Raw genomic sequence first — 20,456 nt, forward strand, 5'->3', positions numbered from 1 at the left:
CCTTAACTTATCGCTCTTTCTAACTTCCTGAAGTGAGGCAACATGTTTCTGAAAGACCCTGTATACTGCGTGAAATGGAAAATAGAACATTCAATAAAAATAATTTTATATGAATAATTTTTGGCATGCGTGTTTCTTACGCTAAAACAATTACTTCATTAGAAAATTGAACAAATTTAATTCCTAAAAACCAAAAATAAATTAATAATTTGTCAGTCCTCCGCTGTGTCTTGTACATTTCTGTAAACATCTTGGCATGGATTTAATGAGGTGATTGATGTCCTCTTGAGGGATCTCATTCCAGGTTAACTGGACAGCACGACATAGCGCCGCTAGAATTTATGAGGTATGAAGTGAATTCTGCAACTTTCCACCTACATTATTTCATACAAATTCTATTTTGAGAGATTTGGAGGTCGAGGTGGCCAAGATACCAAATTGATTACATTTTTTTGCAAGAAGTCCATAGTCACTCTAGCCACATGTGGTCGTGCATTGTCTTGCTGGAGAACTGGATTTACAAAATTTTCCAGATAAGGCACGAGATAATGTCCCAGGACATCTTGGATGTATCGTTGGGCTGTGACACTGCCTTTAATGAAAAGTAAAGGTGACCTGCTGACATATGCAATAGTATTACCCTAAACCATTACCCCAACAGTCTGATGGACGTGGCTCTGTATTGTAAAATGGGGATCCCGTCTTAGTCTTACTCCTGCCCCACCATCGTGCATTCCCAAACAAAATCTGGATTTGTCACTATATACGATATTATCTCATTCCAAATTCCAATGTATTCGTTTTCTGCACCACTGCCATCGATTTTGATGACGATTTAAAATGATGGGAGCAAAAAATCAGTCCAAAACTGACGGCGACAAACGGTTCCAATCCCAATGGGCCTTCCATACTCAGCAAATTACTGATCGGTCAGTATCCCGGATGAGACGAACCTGTGTCTTGAGGGCATAATTCGAAGGCGCGGACCTTGGCGTCCAGTAATTCTTAAGGATCGTCCAGTATCTCTCCTTATGCCTATCTGCTCTTCTTGGAACCGTGTCTGACAACATCTAACTATAGTGTTTACACTACGATTCAATCTAGTGGCGATTTGCCTAAATGACCGATCAGCCTCTCGTTGACCCGCAGTTCAACATCTTTTAATCTCGCTCAATTAATGAAAATTTCACTCCATTTTGTGTCTAGGCATATTTAATTAATCTAAAAGCACTTAGTGCTTAGAAGCACACTCTACCCCGATAAATGATATTTTGCAGTCATATTGTTCATATTTCATTGAAATTTTTATAGAAAAAAAAAAACTCAAATTCCTGATAGCTCGTGAATACATTGACAAATATGGCCGAAAATTTAATCGTTTTTCGTTTTCCCAAACACAAACGTGCATACCAAGAAAACCATTTTTACGGGGTGTTCGCTTTTCTACGTCACGCGGTATAGTTTACTCAATTTAATTATATGCCCCGCACTGCATTTCCCCGGGATAATGAAGTTCCTCGGACTATTTTAAATGTCGCCCCATGAAGATGTAATAGAACAATTAAGATTTAATTACACTGAGAAATACAAAGGGAAAAGAATTTAGTCTTCAATACATCTAGTAATTGAGATAAAATCTAATTAGGGATTCAAGGCGGGCATTCTTATTTCATCTTCGTAGTTTACTTCCAGCAATGCAAATTACGCATTTTGATGGGTTCGCTTGCGTTAGGCCTGTCTAGCATGGCTTATTCGGATTTCGGTATGGGTCGATTAAGTTCCATCGCATAAGAACTCGTTTTGGGATTAATGCCCTACGATTACTGCAGTAGCAACATTAGTTAAGTTTGCACATAATATAGGTAAGCTCCTTTCCTCGTCTCATAAATAATCCGAATCCCATTATCAACACCGACATGCGCTCCTGGTTAACTACTGTTCAATTAGCCACCAGTAATTAAAATAACTAATCACTTTGTCACGTTAGGTTAATTCCAGCCATTTAATAATTTGCCAAAACCCTTTCAGCCTATAATCCTATTTGCTCCGATAATCCCAATTTTAATTAGTGTTTCGGATTAGCAACAGAAAGATCAGTTCGTAAGTACATTTTCATGGTTCTGGTGCGTTCGATTCTAATAAAATAAATGCGAAAGCATGCTTCTTTTTTTTTTTATGTGAAAGAACAAATTTGTATATGCACTTTAGCATTGTTCCAGTTCAAATGGAGTAAATACAATTAACTTTTTGTTTCAGTTATGAGGGCTGGTGTGAAAAGCATTTGCATTAGCATTGATTATGAAATAATTTGTCCCATGGGGACAATGTTTTCGTTTTCAATATTCATATTCCGGTGCATAATTATGCCCAATTGTGGAACACTCGATGCAATATTGATGAGCTGCAAAACATGCCATTGGCTAACAACAGTGGTTAAATTTCATTGTATTCGCACCGCATGCTAAAATGTAAAGCATTTTCTGTGTACGCGATTATTGCATGTTTCTTCCCGTTTAATATATGACGCATTTGTAACTTACGAGATATTTAATTTTAATTTCAGTTAATTGTTCTGGTGCGGATTAAGCATGTGCGCTCTGGAACTTTCGTCGTGTGTCCAAATAACACCGAAGTTTTAAGGGTCGTTAGGGTCGGTGAAAGGACGGTTAAATTATAAAGGGCAAATGAGCGATTTGAGAGGGCTGACACGAAATTATAAAGGAATGCGCCCTGAAAGGAACCAGCTCGAGAATACGAGGAAATGTTTTTCCTACGAGCGAGCAGCAAAGTGGCTTGGCCGCGTTTGCGAGCTGGCACTAGCGGTTAAAAAAAAAAATTTGGCAACGTCGAAAACCTCCAGAAAGTGACAGTGTGTGAAAACTCAAGATGGCGACCGTGAGAAAAACCAGTGTTGATCATGAATGCAGAAATTAAAAACGTCAGTTTTTAAATATGGCAAAGGCGACGTTGGAAAAGAACAAAATTTCAATTATTTAGGGTCATCGAGATGCTCACGATTGAACTCCAGAAATGGAAGCTCGGTGTACAGGGTCGAACGTATCAGTATGGAGATATTTATTTCAGGGGCGACACCACTCTACAAAATAATAAACAAAAAAACTCTAATAGATCCATGGGCAAAAGCGCACCATTTCCAATAAACAAGGTGGAAAAGTTTAACTGTTATTCTCACATTTGGCACTTTCGTCACGCGCCAACTTTTGAAAGTCCGTACCCTCTACAGCAAAATGGGAAAAATCGTGGATAGCCGTATACAGGACGTTATGTTTTTTAGGGCATGTTACAGTCTATGCGTCGTGCCTTATTTGTGAAAATGGTGACATGAAATTTGATTCCAAATTTAAAATCATTTTTCAATTCTTTAGGTATACGGCCCCCTGCAGTATCTTCATGTGTGTCGCCATTTCCGCAGAAGTGGCAAATATATCTATCGATGCAAATTAAAAATGTAAAGGGAATAAGGAAAAAATCATCATCCGACTCAGTCAGCAATTCTCTGAAGCAATTGGTAAGGTTTAATGAAATTCCTTAAAATAAAAATTAACTTAAACACTAACGAAATTGTGAAAACTGTTGAAACTATCCGCTTGTGATGTCAAAAAAAAAATGTAAAAGTTTACCACTCTATATACTGAAAATGATGCGACTTTAACTGCAGATCTATTAACAATTTTTATTATTTTACAGAGTACCATCACCCCTAAAATGTCTCCATTATGATATATTACGCCCTGCTCTTTCAGGGCTTGTTTAAATTTTTGTTTTCATACAAAATGAGTCACGAAGATCTGCATATATTTTTGCCATGCCACAAGATTACTGAGAAGAATATCCAATGAGCAGTAAAAAGTTGCTCGCATTTTGTTTTGTTATTATACAAGACGTTTTAAAAATTTGTCGCAAAATGATTGTGCCTAAAATTTTGTAATACCAATTTGCTTTTTTATTATTATTTTCTGGTAATTGTTGTTTATGAGTAGGATCATGAATCCAGAGTTTGAAAATTCAGAACCAATTTCAAAAAATTTAGTAAGTTTTTTTCAAAACCAAAAAAATCATCTTGCATACGAATTTTTGCTTATTTGCTAAAGATTAGATGAACTAATGGTTATATCCAGTCAATAAATTTGTCACGTTCTTCATTGCTTTGGCAAAAAACGAAATTTATAAAAACGCTACATGAATGTCGTTTTGGATATTTGAACATACCTATCAAAAGATCTAGAATTTTTCATTTTGAAAATATCGTTAATTAATAATTGTCGATAGTAAATGGCGAATTTAACTTTTTTTATGTAAGTTTTTTGTGTCACTTTCCAGCAATAGGAAAAAAAAGTTTTCTTTTTCTTTTCTCTCATTACATTAACGTTAATGTGTTATGTACATCTGAAATAATTGCTTCCATTATGATTCTATTAAATATTGCATTCGTGCGTATTGTTATTAATAGTAATATTTAATTTTGAAATACAGTGTATTTAAAATAAGGAATGTTCAAATATCCAAAAGTGCAGCATTTTCGTGAACTTCGTTTTTTTTTTCAAAGCAATGAAGGACGTGTCCAATTTGCTGACTGGGTGGAACCATTCCTTCATCTAACCTTTAGCAAATGTACATAGCGCTTTTTCGAAAACTTGGGCGATGCAGGGCGATTTTTTTGGTATAGAGAAAACCTACTAAACGTTTTGAAGACGGTCCTGGATTTTTTTTAACTCGGATTAAATTACCTTACTCATACGCAATAGTGTCCCCTTGCACCTGAAAATGAAACAAAGAAGCAACATTGCGTTACACAGTTATAGGCAAAACAATTTTTCGTCGAAATTCACAAAAGCCCCTGTATAAAAAAATAAGAAAGGCGAACAACTTTTTAATGCTCATTTGATATTCCTCTTCTTCCCTGGTTGAAGTGTATACAGTTCCTTCAAACGAAAGCAAAAAGACAAACACACAGATATACAGGGTGAACCGTAAGTATACGCAGTTCTTCATGACTCACCCTGTATATCTATGCAGTATTTTTTTTTTTAATATGTGGTTGTAAATAAAATAGTAACGCTCGTCTTTTATATCTCTCTGGATCGATGGCTTTTGCTCTTGACGCACAACAAAAATATTTTCTACCCAGACGGATAACCTACTATATCCTCTTCGTTATTTGCCAGCGATCTTTCCCTTTCCGCGTTACTAGGGCTTTAACCTTGATTTCAGCAAAGTTAAAAAAAAAGTCCATCAAAATATGGCGTCCATTAACTTTGCCCTCTTTCTCTAAAATTCCCTAATTACCACCATGATTGCATTAAAAATCTGAGCTCTTTTGTCGTTCGCTACGTTTAATATTAAAAGTTTTGTTAACTCATTTTTCCTTGCTATTAGCAGTTTGCATAGTATTAGGTTCAATTTGACTTACTCGGTGGCTGTCGAAAGTTAAAAAGCCTTCCAGCCACCAACCAGTTTGAAGCATAAATCACGTTATTTAATTCCATTAAATTTATCGTCAGTAAGAGACTTTCAAGGGAGAAAATGCCAATTAACTCTTGATTATTTCAAAACAGCCTTTGACTCAGCTATTGTCGAGCTTTTTGTCGAACTTTTCGTCAGTTTTTTTGGCACATTTACTTTTCCCGCGGGTCTTCGCATTCCTCAACATTTCTTACCCCTTTAAATTTAGTCCGAGTTTATCTTCGGAATGCTATAAATTTATTAATCTGTCTATTGAATGTCTGAGAAAGTTTCCTCTTTCGTTTCAATTTAATGGTTCTGCTTCTCTTGTAATAATGGCAATAAGAGTAGTTTTATGTCAGTGCCAAGGTAGAAATATTGTCTTTTGGGAAATCGTATAGCTCTTCGAATTCCGTGATAAAAACGGATATTGATTTATTGTCTGAAGCCGTTTAAGAAAAATCGGAAATTTATTTCGAGGGAGATAGATTAAATTTCGGGGAGCAGTGTGGCTCTTAATAATAACTTTCCGCAATATAAAGGTGCGCGCAGTTTGGGGTATGTGGATAGTTTTCAGTGAATTAAACGTATTCGTCTAAATTCCACTTCAAAACAACATAAACCAGAGGACAATCAACGAGCTTTATGTGCTGAATCAAAACAGATCCCTCAATTCATCCGTTTCATCCTGGACCCACGCTAAATTTGTTTTGAAACTTCCAAACTTTTAGTCCGGATGAAATAAGCTTTATGGAGACAACAGTGCTTGGTAATTTCTTTAACGACCTTCCGGCCTTGCTTTATACTTTCCCAAACAAAAAGTAAAGAAGGGTCAGTTTGGTTCAGGTTTTCCTTTTTTTTTCAATTTCGCCGAACGGGAACTTTCAATGAAATCAAGCGATCCAGACGTTCGGAAATACTAAATAACACACTTGCAGTTTCGTTTTTCCCCGGGCGAAAAGGGTGCAAAGGATAATGGAAAAATGCTGACTTCAATAGTTAAAAGTGGACTGCATTAACCGCAATGGCTGAAAAACCAAAAATAATTTTGTAGATTTATTTGGATCACCATTTCCTTTCTGTCAGACAGTGGTTACGCACCAGATTTCCTGGGAAATGAATTGGTTCAAGAGGACCAATAAAGTGGCCACCGCGATTCCCCGATTTAACACCTCCGGATTTTTTTCTCCGGGAGCATCTTAAATCTGTCGTTGAAGAGAAGAATTACAGCTGCGTGTAGAGAAATTCTAGTAGAAATTTTTGAGAATGTTAGACTGGAGTTGGACTCCAGACTTTATTACTGCTTAAAAAATAATGGACAGTAATTTTAACATTGAAAACATTAATTAATAAATAATTTTTCAATAATACCGTCGAAACTTAAGCTTATTTGCGGTTTGGACAAGACTTTTCAAATATCCCTCAATAACAAGAAAAGCAAGAGCATTTGGAAAGGTAATTGAAAGACTATTCAAACGAGGTAAATATAATTCAACCCTCTTCCCATTTAAAATTTTAGTGGTAGTTTCCACCCCCACTAGAGGGTGTCTGCAATTTAATAGAAAACCGACTTAAAGAATGACCTCCTTTAAAATAAAACCGACATGCTTTTGCATATTTACATATTTTCAGTAAGGGCCCAAAGTATCGAGGGAGGTTCGTTTTCAAATTGAAATGCTCCAATTTCGTGTCATCCATCGATTTTTGGTTCGATGAGCAGTACCTTTGCAGTAAAGTTTTTTGTAAACTTGCCGTCATCGTTCGGGCCTATGACTCGTACCATCGCCCAAAGGCAGATTACAAAGTCTTTTGTACTTTGTCGTACCGACATCGTTTCTTTGTTGGTTCAGTCCAGTGCGGTCGTGGCGGGAAGCAACTCGTTTCTTATTCGTTCCATTGAGTGTCCTTTTGTTTCAAAAATTCGTGCGATGGACACTAAATTTTATTAATAGTGTACGCGACAAAAACAATAGCAGTCCTCTGAACTTTCGCGTCCGCGACAAACGCTACGAGGCATTTCCAAGAAATCTGCATTTTTTTATTTGTTGCCCTGTATATTGAGTGTTTGACGTTCGATTTACTCTATAAATGAGATAATCTGACTCTAATAGACCATCGATTACAGAATCAGTGGCCATATTGAAAATGTGGAAAGTTAATTCGGTACGTACTTAACTGGAACACACTGTATAACATCCATTTAGTGCAAAAGCCGTGTGGAATTTTATGTCTGACCTATTTTGTGTGTTCAGGTTAGTTCGTTTTGCGGTTTTGTCTTCTCGTCCTCGACTGTGCTATACAGAGCTTGCCTTTGCGAGCTGATAGGACCCGTATATGGAAAATGAAAAGTTTATGGTATTTTTTTAAGTTTGTATTTTTGTTTTGTGGGAAAAACCCGACATTATAAAATATTTTCAACCTGATGTGACTTCCAGTCGAACCAGAAACAGACACTCACTTAATTTTTTTAAATGGAACATGGCAGTTTTTTTTTAATGCAAATGATTTTTTTTTTTTAATGAACATAAATTTCATAATACAATATAGTATCCTTCCTGAACAGTTGATTTTTACGAATTTTTAGATTCTTGTAGAGTTTTACCAAAACTCAATTATCTACTAAATTATTTGACATTAATTGATAACATAAGTTTTAAATTATTGGAAAATTAACAATTTTTTATAAACAATTGAAAAATCAAGAAAAAATATTTTAAAAACTTTTTGATAAAAATTTCTATATTTCAGAATTTTTAAATTCAAAAATAACATTTTTTCCAAAAAACGCCCTATAATTTTTTTGCGCTACTAAATTGGTTGAAAAACAGATCATCAACTACAATATATATCATAAATATTCAAAATTAATACATTTTGAGTAAATCGAAAAAAAGCATACACTGCAGTAATAGATACATGAGCGTACCTTAACACAGTCAAGTTAGTTAATGTTCATTTTGTTTTTTCTGCAACATCAGGTTTTTTTCACCAAATTAAAAAAAAAAACTTCTAAAATATATTAGACCTGTTATTTTGCATATACGGATTGTGTCAGCTCCCAAAGACGAACTCTATACATGGTATAAAAAGGATTTATAATTCATAAGTTTGAATTCTCTAAATGTTATACCGAACGTAAAATTTAGAACACAGTCGCTTTGCATTAGACCTCTGCCGATAATGTGAATTTGTTATAAACTAATTTCGAAAATAAAATTTCCCGACTGCTGGTTCGACACTTTAAATAAAAATTTAAGTATTATCAACAAAATTTAATTTTTGTGAGTTCTCCTCATTCTCTTTGACCTTGAAAGGTCAATCATTACGTCATTTAAGCGCTATTAAAGTATAAGTCATTTTCTAATAAAACATTCAAAGGATGCGTAGCCAGATTTTGTTTAATGTTTCTTTTTAAGTTTAATTTCATTTACCGAATTAACTTTCCATATTTGTTCTCTTACTCGGTTCACAAAATTATTTTTCATTTTTTAATTATTTAAAAAAAAAACGAAATTTTCGAATTTTTCTTAAATTTTTGCCTCAGTTATGGCAAGTAAAAGCACTATTTATTGTAGATTTTTAGGTGAAACAGTTATTTGAACCTACTTTTCAACATTTTAAATTTGCATTGCCCTGTAGATAATATTTTGAGCCGCCCTGTATTGTGAGTGTTTCTTCATTTTTACATTAACGATTCCATTTAAATGATGGTACCTTCTTCATAGCGAAATGTCTAAGTGTACTAGGTATAACCGAACACCCAGTGGCCCAAAAACTTCCAAGCAAATTCACGTAACCGTGAGCGTACTCATTGCTACGAGCGGATACAATTGTTATCATATACAGGGTAACCCAGTTTTATCCAACCAAATTCAACATTTAGATTTTATTGATCAAAGCAAAAAAATTTCATTGTTTAAACTTTTTGGTTCAATTCGTCACCAATTCCAAGGTGTCGATGTTCAAAAAATTTGTAATTTATCCCTGCTGCAATTTTTTTAAAGAAATTACAAATAAATTTTCGCTTAATTAAAAACAATTAATTTTTTCCGCCGATGTGATTTAGTGTGTGCACGATGATAATCAAATTTTTTAAATATTTTTTTTATTGAAATTCTCAATTCTGAAATACAAACAGGGTTCTTATCAGTCTAACAGAAAAGAGTTTTTAGTTAAAAAATGTTTATAATTTGACATATTCATGTATCAATCAAGGATTTTAGTTACGATTTGATATTACTTGGCGTTGATTCTTTTTGAATTTGATCACAACTGCAATGCATAAGTGCCTCAAAGATGTCGAAGTTGCGTGGGACACAATGGAGGCTTCTTTGCAAGATTTCCTCGGTACTTTAAACTTACATAGAGAGCAAAACAAAAACATTAAAAAAGACTAAACCGATGGAAAAAATTATGTGCTTTAAAATAAGCAAAAATCTTATTTAGAATTTTTCACAGACAATCGGAGCGTGGACAAAATAGATGTTTTTTTCAATATGGATACCCTGGAATTGATAAAGACTTGGGCTGAAGCTTATAGAATTAAACTTGTTTACTTTCATTAGTAAAATCTAAATTTTAAATGTGGCTGGGTCACCCTGTAGAATAGCCAGTATGGATTTTGTTTGTTTAATTTGTGACATCTGTTAAAATGATACGTTGAATGCTTCATTTTAAGTAAAAATATGTCTGATGATGCTTTTTTGAAGCTCGAAACTTCGCATAGGAAAAAATCCAAAAAAATTGGAAAAATGAGCCATTCATGCGTGAAATGCAGCAGCGAATTCGGCGTCAAGAATGATATGTTGACAAACTTTACCTTTACACCATAACGTTTTCTATTGGAAAATTTATCGAAAAAATAAACAACGCTTATTCATTAAAAGGGTTCCAGTGAACTAGTGTTCTAATGCACTTAATATGTACTAAATTTACGAATGGATAACGCGCTTAATATCTCTTTGGCGTGTTTGCCACAAATGCGTGACTATGAATCACAGATCTGAGATCGTCAATAAGTTATTTTAACGAATTCAAAATTCCTCTTTTACATTTGAAACAATTATTCCTGGGTACTCGTTGTTCGGTACCTTAAAGTAGACATATCCGCCAAACTGACAGGCCCTTTTAGTCTTGAGGGCACAACGAGAAATAGACGCTTTCCTAATCAAAAAAGTATTTAACAGTTCGGAAAAAAAAGTTTGAAAACCCTCCCTGAACACCCAAATTCAATTTTAACTACCGAAAGTATTCATGTTGGCATATAGCGAGGGTTATTAATCATTCGTCGATGGCAAAGGTCAGAAACTTTTTCCAACATGATTTGGCATAGGGCTCCCAGCATTGCGTGGATTCTTTAAATGAGGTTTTGTCTAAAGTTTGTGTTTTGATAAATTTTCGTGCAAGCTTATCATAATTATGGGGATTTGCGTATATTGCCCATCAGTAAAAAGGTCAAAACTGTGTCATAATAAATTTGAAGATAAACCGTCATTAATCAAAAAGGCATGAAAGGCTTGGATGTCTTTTAAAGGTAATTTGAAATAGACTAAGTTGTTTACATACTATTCAGGTCAAACTTTCTAATCAATCTGTATCACGATTCAACACATCAATATCTATTCCGTATCGTATGAAACGTTTTTCCTTCGGATATTTCCTGTTAACGATAGTTCGGGAGCTGAGCTGACCATCAGTCAAAGGGCCCCTGTTAATTGCGGAAGCGTTTCGGAATTCGGACAACTGTCCTTTTTTCGACTATCAGCTTTAACCTAAATTTGAAAAATCCTTTATCTGCCAACTGCCGGTCTTAAAACTGTTAGATTACAAAATACAAGGTGGCGCAAAACTAATCACTCGATTTCTAAAGCCTGTGAAAATTCATTAATCAATATTGGTCAAGTGGCGAGAAGTGGTTTTCGGGGCTGCCACCATGGTCTCTGACTGGTTTTTTATTTTATATTTTAATTAAAAAAAAAAAACAGATAAAAATATGGAATTCTAAAAATAAAAAAATAATTTGTTTGCTTTAGATCTTCTTGCAGTAGCCAGTTGACTGAAAACAATTTCGTGACCTAATTACCGAAATGTAAATGCGTAAATCCCGAAACAGCACCAACTTTTTCAGTTAAAAAGTTTTCAGTGTTCGAAAATCAGGTAATTCTATTTGCATCTCCCTGTATAATGACTAATCAGTGGCGGACCTATGGCCAAAAAGTTCAGTGCTGCCGCCTTCCCACTTTCCTTTATACCAGCCACCAACTACAAGACTGCGATACTCAAAAATGATTTTGAAATTTTCCCGCAGCCCCACATTTTGTGGTGCCCCAATGACGTGCGGCACATTGAGCTATGACACCGTGTGATGCAGGCATACTTCGATCGTTTTTCCGGTTTCCAACAAATGTTATATCAAGATTTTACTAAACTTTTTTAGATCTATGTGATCTATGTGGTAGCAAAAGGAAAACCCTTACTTAAGATTAACACTAAATTTGTCTATCAAACAAGACTGATTTTAACGTTTTGAAACACAGTTGAATACAGTTGAATACAATTAAAAGTTTAAACTGACGAAATTTAATTATTAAAAAAATTTAAATAAATAAATTTAATTAGTTGGAGATAAAAGGAAAGTAAATTTTAACAAAATTATAATTTTGAAATTTTCAAAGAAGATTTTACCTGTTTTATGCTTTGATTGGTCTTTCAAAAATTATATGAGGAAGTGAAAACGCCTTTGCTATAACCTGAAGCTGACGAGCTATGGATCCTCAAATCCAAAGAGCATAAAATGTTATTATCCAGTATCTCATGAACCGTTGAAAGTAGTAATAGGATATGCTGCATAAAAATTGTTAAAGATCACCCACCAAACACATTATATGGATATTAATACTGATAGAGCCCCACTATAAAAAAGTTAAAGTTATGATTGTTACGATGATGGCTTACTAATTTGCAACACCTTATATTTCAGTGGGCTTTTTCACTAGTAGTGGAATGTCTCTTTTCGATTGCAATTGCATTAAATAACAAAATAATAATAAAATCGGGAAAATTATATTTAAAGGAAACTGTGCCCCGACCCCAACATGCAATATACGGGGTGTTCCACGGCAGAGTTTACAGCAAATATCTCACGTCTCTGTAGAAATTTGAAAAATGATTTTATTAGAAACTTGTACAGTTGTGTCGACGCTGGAAATTGAAGTAATAATAAAATATGCAGAGGGGCACATAAAGCTATGACGAAAAGAACTTGCAATTTTTTTAATGATACATCCAGTATATTTTTTTGTACATTTGAGTTTCTATTCCAATTATAGACACATTTGATTTAATCATACTTAAAATCAATAAATAGTGAAATTATTAATGATTTAAAAAAATTATACTTTAGAAGAAGTACTTTTCATCGCCCAGTGACTAGGATTAGGTTCTTTATAAGCAAAGAAAGCCCGATTTAACTAAATTACTTCGACGATTTGAAACATGTTTAAAACCTAAAAGAGGCCAATTTAAACATTTTCTTTAAATGTCGCTTTTTAAACGTGATCATAAATGTTTATTTTCTAACCAGGTCTTATTTTTCGTTAGTTTGAAAGTGAGTTTTTTAAATACTCCACTGAAAGGGAGTTCAAAATCTCTTAGTTTTAATTATAGCATATGCTATATCAAAGATTTCGGCCGGGAATTCGATTATTCAAAAATATACGGGGCGTGCCATTTAAAAAATGGCAAGTTTCTTTCGTCATAACCTTATCTGCCACCCTGCATATATTATTGTTACTTCAATATGTGCAATCCTATATATTTTTGTTGAAACCTTTTTCCAAATTCCCCTACAGAGTGGTGCGGTATGTGCTGTAAACTCTATCGTGGGACATCCTGTATTTACACGCACGTTACAAGCGTACAGAATCTATGATCAAATAATTGCCATACAAATCCCTTTCAACTGCCGGCCCTATTGATATTCCATCGAATTCTAATGTTGTTTAAATACGTCGGAAACATCAAATATAAAATAGACCCTAATGAATGAATTGTATAAAACATTGTATTGTTGATTCAATTGGTTTACCAGACAGCACACGGTGGTGCACAGCAATTTAATAAACGAGTTTGCATTTTGTTTTGAAATGTTCCTGTTTCAATTGCCGGATTATTGCGGGATATTACAATTATTATTGTTAGCTTTTTCACTGTTTTCTAAAATATGCAGCTTTGTTTTATTTCTGTGCTTAATACGTTGTAAATTAATTGTTACGCAAACAATGCAGATGGAGTTATGGGAAGGTTATTTTTGATATAATTAATATTAATTTTTGAAATTTACTGCTCTTGGCAATGAAGTCTGTTCATTTAGCGTTCATTACTCCACGACGGAAGTGGGAAGGGACCGCGTTTGCGACTGAAGAGTGTTTTAAACGAAACAAAGCTGGGAAGAAATTTTAATCAACAGAGGAAATCCGCATACAAACGACATGAGATCATAATCCAGGATTTACCTATTTGCAAAAACATACTCGCCAGAGAACTAACAAACAAAATAAAAGCCGAACAATCCCCGATTAATGAGATTCATGTTCAGCCTCGTTGAGTGAATACTCGTTTATTCAGGTGAAATACTGTACAGAGCAACCTGATTAACATCAACAGGCTTTATCTGAAGGTTCTATGAAACGTACCTACCTATTCTTTTAAAACAAATTCCCGGAACAAAGGTTCGGTTGGATAAAGTTCTTTAAAGAAAGCTAATAATTAAATTTTAATGGGCGTTTTTCCATTAGCGATTTACTGGAACTCAAGCTTTTGTGTGTCTTCATTTTTTTTTTAAAGAAGCGAAAGTGCTAATAATACCATCGTAAGTGCCTCGTTTCTCAGGTGGAGGCATTGAAAAATTTTAAAAAAACTTAAATTTTTTATTTATGAAAATACTTCTTTTCTGAGATATTGCCTAAGCGAGCTTCGAATTTTTTACTAGCACTGCATGGCAGGGAATGTTGCAACCAGAAAAAATATTTCGGAGAGATGTCCTACTTTCAGAAAAAACTGCCACATATTTTTAAATATACCTAGGAAGAAAGATGCAGCTGGCTAAATATAATACAATATAAAAATATTATATTTATACCGTTTTCGGTAGGTTTTTAGTAAGATGAGCAAGCCACGAAGTAAAGATTTATGAATGTGCCACCACCGCCAAACTTTCCATTAGCATATTTACTAAAAGAGATCACAAAATTTTAATTCACTACGTACAGGGTGTCTACGCGAAAAGTACCGTCCCCCTTGTAACTTATTAATATATTGAAATAGGAAAAGATATTGTAACAAAAAATATTTTAAAGTTCATGTAGTTTTTCAAGATAGTCAGCAGTTTTATACAGGATGTTTAATAAACGTGTAACAACCCAACATTGATTTTTTTAAATAATTAAGCATTACTTTATTTACACATTTAAATTTTACGTTTTATTACGAATTCAACAATATTATACATGTATATAATATTGTTATAAAGTAATGCTTAATTGTTCAAAAATTGCAATATTGGTTAGCGTTTATTAAACACCCTGTATAAAACTGCTGACAATCTCGTAAAACTACATAAACTTTCAAGCATTTTTTGTTAAAAAAAACGTTTCCTATTTTAATGTATTAAAAAGATAGAGGAAGAGTGAGACTTTTCGCTTTAACACCCTGCACAGGGTTAATTTATATAATTGGACAAATTACTCCGAGTTTATTACTGAAGTTAGGAAAAAGTTGATTTTATAAAAATTTAATATGTTGGCGAATGTTTTGATTACATGATATGAGAAAAAACAAATGAACATCAGAACTCGAGAAAAATAAAAGTTAATGTTTTTTTAATAGGGCTCCTTATCCGGTATCTTTTTCGCTGTTATGTACATAAAACTTTATTGAGTGCAAGTGAAATGCAATTAGGTGATTGTTAAGTGCAAGGGAGACAAACTACTGTTTCCTCTTCCATCGTCGAAGATCGGCTGCCGTCCATGACTCACAAACAATACGCCTTAATCCAAAGGGATAAGTAGTTCACGTCTTTTTGAAGAGCCATAATTACCTACATAAATGCAAATTTGAATGACCTTTTTTATCATAGAACAAATTCTATGATACATTTTATTGTACCTTCACCTCTACGAACACCACGGTAGAAATGATGTTTTTAGAACGCATTAATTGAGAAACAAGCCCTTTTTGTGGCATAATCCATCCTCGGATTAAGGCGTACGTACTACCTATCAGTCTCCTAACTGCCTTTTGCGTGCACTCACTAAAGTACGTACTATATATTAATGCATATTTGAATTTCGCCAGTTCTTCCCTTTTAAAAAATATATAATATGTCAAGATTTGCTCCAATAGTTTTCGATATACTTCAGTTGAAAGGACAGGTTGCGCCTTTACGGCCCAATGATAGACAGATCCGAAGCAACCACGAGCGATGGGTTAAAATGCGTTAAATCCTTAAAATAAAATAAGAGCTTGTCAGCAATAACGCTACATTGACCTATGATGAAACATGTGTTCTCAAGCTAGTCAAGTTAATAAAAAAAAAAAAAAAACAAACAAAAATAATCACAAATGTTCAAAATGACCACCATTGTTGCGTATACACTTCATGTAATCTGTGTTAAATTTCAAAAGCTTATTTGAAATAAAACAAAATTTACTTCAATTAACTTTTACATGCACTGTGCCATATACCTCTTATCTCATGTAGGTCTGAATTAGTGTCGTTAGAAACTTTAGTTTTTAAGTGGCCCCATGAAAAAGTACCCATTGGGGTGAGATCTGTGCTGTTTGGAGGCCACAGGATAGTTCCTGGCTTGCCGATCCACAATTTACACCTATTGCTTAAACAATTTCTTACTTCTATCATATTGCGTGGAGGCGCTCCGTTGAGAGGGTAGAAGAAAGCTCAGGATGCGAACGAGAGCACCCAGCCCGAGCTGCATTATCATTTTTACTACTTTTGTGAGATAAACGAACAGCTTTGAAATTGTCGTCTTCGTTAAGCATTACTTTATATTTTTTTGATAATTGAACAATAAATAATAAATAGGCAAATGTCACATAAAAGTAGCACATTATACTCATAATGGATGCTTCACTTTTTTTCGTTTTGCTTCCGACATTGCTCCATGTTTATTTTTAACACTTTATCTAAATTAAATGTCGAAATCTACTGGAGCAAACTTTGATATACAGGGTGAGTCGGGAGGATCGTGCCAAACTTCAGGAGCGTGTTGTACATGAAAAATAAATGTAAAAAAACTCAAATGTTGTTATCCGATTTTCGTTTGTTTACAAGTTATAGCGTAAATAAAATTAAAACATAAAATAAAAAAAATTTATAAATTTCATAAGAAATTCCATAAATTAACGTTTGGATATCATAGTAAATGTTCAAAAATATTGCCATTAACTTGTAAACATTTTCGGCTTCTTCTATGAAGAGCATTCGTTGTGCTCCTGATTGTCTCATGTCTTTCTTTAATAGCAGCTGCAGCATTTCTAATGCGTTGAATTAGTGCATCTTGAGTGTCCACTTTTACTCTGTACACTTCAGTTTTAAACCAACCCCACAAACAATAGTCTAGTGGTGTGAGGTCTGGAGACCTTGGAGGCCAACTAATAGGGCCACCACGACCAATCCGACGTCCAGGTACGTTTATGGTAAATAGAATCCTAATTAAAAAAAATTATTTACGCTATAACTTGTAAACAAACGAAAATCGGATAAGAACATTTGAATTTTTTTACATTTATTTTTCATGTACAACACGCTCCTGAAGTTTGGCACGATCCTCCCGACTCACCCTTTATAATATATTTATTAAAAAGGAAAAATTGTCGGAATCCAAATATGCAGTAATATGTACAAGTTGTTGCGGAATTACCTTTGATAAATTTAACCAATGATAGAGAATATCATTCCAAACAAAACAGTTCCTTACTACAGGGATCGTAAATACAATTTCCCCGGAAGACAAAAAAGACCTTTTAACAACTCGCTACGTTGCGACGTGTTTATTTAATTTTAATGCCTCTTTAAATACCCGCATTAAATAGATACGCATTTTTACACGATGTTTTTTTGCCCGATAATTTTTACAATTAAAATTTAAACATCACGTGGTCCTTATTTTATTATTTTCAAAACTCACTTACCTTTAAATTATTGTCGTCACATCTAGTTAGTAGAACGAGCTTGGTTACACATTTTACACTACTCACGTCACCACTAAAAACCCAAATTTGTTATTGTTTTTGCTACATTAAATTTTCGAAATGTCCACCATTTGAGTCCATCCATGTCCTACTTGTTGAATCCCCTTCAACGAGGTTTAAAATTCGTTCTTCGACTTCAGAACCGACTTCTCGCTGTCGATCTCGTCCGTGATATGTACGAACAATGCTACATGTATCCAGAAGCATTTGAAAAACTTGCATAAATATTTGTCCAGCTGAAAATTTTCCTTCTGGACAACGATTAGTGTAAACGCATCTCGCTTCTTCGGAATTATGTAACGTTTCTCCATAAATCATATACATCTCATGACACTCTCGCAAAGAATACATTTTCCCGTAGGTACTGTTAATAAGCCCGAATAAAATCGCGTACTAATAAAAAAAGGAAATTTTATCACTTATTGGATGTTAAAGAATTGCAAAAAATAATCATAACAAAAACAAACTTCGTTTCCTTCGGTCACGTTCAGTGCGGCGTTGCCGTCTAAATTTACTTTTACCGCACAAGATGGACTATTAGTCATTAATTAAATTTTAAATTGCTTTTCGCAGCGTCATTGCTGAATAATTTTAACTTTTTTCCTTATACGTCAAACAATCAACATCTGTCAAGTACGTTGCACATCATTTTATAAAAATTTTAAGTTTATCATAACTTTTCGGTTACCAACTTTAAGTTTTTTTTAACTACTAAATTCTCGACTCCTATTAGCAAGAACTCTTTTGTTCGAAACGATGTTCTTGATCATTGGTTAAATGTACGAAAGTTATTTCCCTAACTGATTACAACCTGTATATAGAAGGTCCTATTAAAAAAACTTACCTTTGGTTGATTTTTTCGGGTTCCGATGCGAATTTGTTTTTTCTAATATCATGTCATAAAAATATACGTCAATGTACAGGGTGTTTCATAAAAATACCGACAAACTTTCAGAGAATGCAGAGCTCATGGAATCAAATAATATGTAGATCGAATAAAGTTAGGTCCGAAATCGCCTCGTGTCCAAGATACAGAGTGTTCATTTTATTATTTTTTTAAATATTTTTCAAATATTTCCAAAAAGGTTTGGGATAAGGACATGAAATTAGGGATACACTACGGAGGGATAAATATATATGTTCTCGAGTAAGCTGAATATTTCCACTCAAACCAGTGGCATCCGTGCGTCCATCCAATGGGAAGCTTCTAATGAAAAAATAGTACGCCACCGATTTTTTTAATAGGTATATATTTTTTTATTATTCCATCAATTATTAATAATAAACGCCTCTTGATGTTTTGTTGCTCAAGTAACCGTTTTTAAGAAAAAAAAAATGCCGAATTTCTGTGCCTACCAAAAAACCGGTATAGGTGCCCAAACGTGATTTTTTTATAATTATTTGAGAGAAATTACTTTAATTTTCTTTTGGTAGAAGTAGAGGACGTAAAGACAAACATTTTTTGTCTAATAAAATATGTCCGCAAATCATCCATTTTGACTAGAAGAAATAAGACTCATATGATGACAAAATGTACTATACTCCAGTGATTTATATAAATGCACATAAACCAATATAAAATTAATAGAAAACAAATTACAAATACTTTGTAAAAAGTTTTAAAAATTTCGACAATTTTCTTAAACCCCAAACCGTTTTTAAAATATTCAAAATATTTTTAAAAAATAGAAATTAAACGCCCTGTACCTTGAAAATGAATAGATTTGGCACTTAATTTTGCTCGATCTAATTATTTGTGTTCATGAGCTCTAAATTCCCGGAAACCTTGTCAGTATATTTATGGAATACTCTGTACAAAACTTTCATATAAACCACTTTTCCTAGCTTCAACAATAACTCGCAGTATCTTGTCAAGTTATAAAAATTAACCTTTACTCATCAAATACGAACGAAATTATCGAGCATCGCTAAAATTATCATTTTCTTGTAACTTGTGTATGATTATTTCGTGCCATTTGCCGAGAATTTATACTTTGCCTGGCAAAAGAAAACCTTAGTTAAATTTTGGGATATTGTGCACGATTTATTGAATCACCTTGTATAAATGTGCCCTCCAACTTGAACAATATGTGCTGATAATACGACAAACTAAGTGCAAACTATATCAAGGGACTATTTCTCGTAAGCCCAATTCACTGTCTTCCCCTTCGTAAAAATCGGTCAAAATTTCAGGTAAAAAGTATTTGTGATAAAATTTAAAAAAAAGCCCCAACATAAAGAATTTTCTCATAATGAAGTAAGGAATATGTTGTGTGTTTTTGTACAGGAATATTAAATGTTCTTAATTCAGGTTGAAGATATTCGAAATAATTATGTCGCAGCCAAAAACAACTAGAAACACAACTAGAATTATAAACTATTGAAAAATTTATATGTATATTCGCTTAGACGAAACCAAATCTTTCAGTTCAAACTGTTAATAATCACGTCGTTCTAAAAAGCATTTCGACTGAGCAAGAAGGGGAAGTTTTGGTTTGAGTGACCGAAAGTTCTCGTCTTTTAAGTCATTTAAGTTTTGAAGAGATAAATCTTATTTTAAGCAAGGCACTTCCAGTACAAATTTAAACTGAATGTCTACTGCAGTGTAATTGGCAACTTTTGTGTTGGATCTTTTCAACTTCCTCCCAGTTCAAAGAAACAACTGTATTGAAATTTTCTCTAACAAAATTAGACCGACTTCCTTGAAGAACTTCTACCCTCTT

At 33.8% G+C, this 20,456-nt stretch overlaps 1 protein-coding gene and 1 long non-coding RNA gene across 2 annotated transcripts in view; one reads left to right on the top strand and one right to left on the bottom strand.

Moving 5' to 3' along the window:
- LOC136350981 (uncharacterized) overlaps positions 1-20,456 on the bottom strand; it is a 171,456-nt gene that overhangs the window by 128,623 nt on the left and 22,377 nt on the right. The window lies entirely within an intron of this gene.
- Positions 2,014-2,539, top strand: LOC136350985 (uncharacterized). Its single transcript, XR_010734230.1, has 2 exons — positions 2,014-2,100; positions 2,257-2,539. It is a non-coding gene; the product is annotated as an uncharacterized lncRNA (long non-coding RNA).

The sequence above is a fragment of the Euwallacea fornicatus genome, chromosome 4 (genome assembly GCF_040115645.1).
Source record: "Euwallacea fornicatus isolate EFF26 chromosome 4, ASM4011564v1, whole genome shotgun sequence".
Lineage (NCBI taxonomy): Eukaryota > Metazoa > Arthropoda > Insecta > Coleoptera > Curculionidae > Euwallacea > Euwallacea fornicatus.